A 3,009-nucleotide genomic window follows, 5' to 3' on the forward strand; every position below is an offset into this window, starting at 1 on the left:
CTCTTACGTGTCTGCTTTAGCTCTTAAGTTTGAAGATATAGCAAAAGAATGGGTTATGGCCTCTGTTCGGCCTACAGAGTCTAGTTTTCTTCCTTTCTCTAGCTTTCATTTTGATTCCTATAACTCTGTTAGGGAGGCCAGTTAGTTAAAACACTGATCACTCCCCACTCCCAACCCCCTCACACCCCTTTAACAGCAAAAAAATGAGTTGGTGTTTTACAGCCTAGTGGTTAGAGCCTGGCTTCTGCAGCCAGACTTCAGGGACCTAGACGCCTCTGCTACCTTTACTCACTAATCAGCTGTGTGATGTTGGGCTCCCTTTTACTAGTGTGTAAAATGGGGTTAATTATGGTAGCTACCTTCAAGGGTTAAATGGGATGGATACAAGTTACCAAGGACAGTGCTCTGCACTTAATAAGCACCCAACAAATGTTAGATGCTATTATTATACCTATAACTAGCACCATCTAGTTAACTGTTGCTAGTTACCCTGAAGCATCTAAAAAGATTCTGAAATTGCCCTCTGATTGGCTAGAGATCATTTTATTTTGTGTGGGTTTTATGGGTACCCTAAAGGTAGAAAGTTAATCTAAAAAATTTGGACTCCCCCTTCCCCCATCCCTTACCCTACCACCAATTCTGGGTGTAACAGTTTACTTCTGTTAACCATTTTCAGGAAAGAAGTTTGTGTGGTTTCTTTCCTACATTAGCATTATTTTTTGAACTGATTGTGCTTGTATAGCCGTTTATGTTGTGAAAGGGAGCAGATCAACCACCAGGGTGCATCCATCCAGGTGTATTCCTATTGGCATGAATGCTAGAAAAATGACTTTTCCTCCTCATTTAATATATTTTTGTGGCAGTATATCATTTTATATTTAAAATATTTTAAAATATTTTTATTGTAAAAGCAGTATGTGTTTAATATATAGACTTTGGTACACACAAGAGTCAGTCATTTTATCCATTCAGAGATGATTACAAACATTTTCATTTTCCTAGTTCTTTATGTATATTTACATGTGTTTACACACATTTATTTTGAAATTATATAATTTGGGATCATGTAATTATGTAACTCACCCTCACACACATCACCTGATCATCTAAGCATTTCCTCACTTATAATAATCTTGGAAATATATCATTTTGGTTAACTTTTGTGAAGATTGACTGTAATTTTAGCCAAGTCCCCAGCATTGGATATTTGCTTTGTCCAGTTTGTCCCTGTAATTTTTCTGGCTAATTTTAAATAGCCTGTGAACATTTCTAATACATTTTCTGGTTATATTCTTTGGGGTTCTTTTTTTTTTTTAAGGTCATGATACTGTTTTCATTGCTTTCCAGAGAAGTTTCAGTGGAAACTTAGGGTAGTAAAATGAAGGGTTTTGCATTTCATTATAACCTCATGTTTTGCCAATTTATGCCTAAGATAAATTGTGTGTCTGCTGGTAATAAGGTTGATATTTTGATATTTGTTAACTGTATTTCTTCTTAGTAGTCTTTATATTCTTGGCCTATAGGTCTAGAGTTGTAGTTCTTGGTTCATTTGATTTATGAGGTCTAACTCTTGTTCTTAAATCATCTATATTGTAATCAATATCCTACTTTTACTGATGCTCCTACTCCTGGAGTCTTCGTGTTTTCTTTCAGGGGACTATATAGATTTAAGTGGAGTGAAAGTCACTCAGTTGTGTCCAACTCTTTGTGACCCGGTGGACTATGTATGGTCCATGAAATTCTGTAGGCCAGAATACTGGAGTGGGTAGCCTTTCCTTTCTCCAGGGGATCTTCCCAACCCAGGATGGAACCCAGGTCTCCTGCATTGCATGTGGATTCTTTACCAGCTGAGCCACCAGGGAAGCCCGGTAGAGTTAATTCTTTGAGGTGATATTCTTTGTTATTTTATGTTAAATATGAATTTATTCTGTTGAATCATGGACTAGTTAAATATGTGAATTTATCCTGTTGAATCATGAACTAGTTTAATATGTTAATGATTGTTGGGCAATTTTTTTCTTCTGCTCTGATTTTTTTTTTTTTTTTTGAATCATATGTGTGCCTAGGCCCACAATACTGCAAACTTTAAACTTAACCTAATGGCTATAAATGTTTTGGCTCACCAAAAATCTTAGTTGTGCCCACCTTCCCTGCAGCCCAAGAGCTCTTTATATCCAGGAACATCTGCAAATGATTCTAATGGTGGAATTTTATTTCATTCAGATTCTTGAGTAGAAGAATTGGTAAGTAACCCAACTGAAAAAACAAAACACTGAACAAAACTTAAACATTCTGGGGGCCAGCCCGTGATGGGTGCATTAGATCTAGAGTAAGATCAGAACACACAGGGTGAAAGTGAGTGTATGTCTTACCAACTAGTACTATAGTCATCTATGTAGGTTACACAAGAAAGGAACAGATAGAATGTTAGGAAAATCGATAGACTGAATGCACTGCTAGAACCTTAGTCATTCTCTTCCCCACCTACCAGTGTGCATGTTCTAAACATAAAGGATAATTTGGTGGCTCACTGCTTATGATTTTAAGCTAGTTGAGTCATTTACCAAAAGAAACTCAGTTTTATCTAAAAACAGCATCCTCCAAATTCACCCACTAAAATGTAAACTGTGGGCTCTAGGTTCTAACTGCCTGGGTTTTAGTCCTGACCTACTCCCTACTAACATGTAACTTTGCTCCTCTAGGTGTACTAAAAGGTGTGATGATGTCAGCCTCCTAAGAAAATGAGGATGGTTAAATGTGCTGTAACGTGCTTATCCTGATGTCTGGCATTATAGCCTCATTGTCTGCTAAAACAGACATTTTCCTTAACCTTGTACAGATTGAAGAATTTTCTTTGAAAATTACTTCTCTTAGGCTTTTCTACATTTTGAAAAGAAGAAACAGTGGATATGAAAGAACACTTGGTTTTATAATAAAGGCACCTCTTGGTAAGTTTGCATTGTGTCAAGATTAGGGTTTAGCCTGAAGGGTTTTAGTTCCTATTGCCTA

The sequence above is a fragment of the Cervus canadensis genome, chromosome 18, assembly GCF_019320065.1.
Source record: "Cervus canadensis isolate Bull #8, Minnesota chromosome 18, ASM1932006v1, whole genome shotgun sequence".
Lineage (NCBI taxonomy): Eukaryota > Metazoa > Chordata > Mammalia > Artiodactyla > Cervidae > Cervus > Cervus canadensis.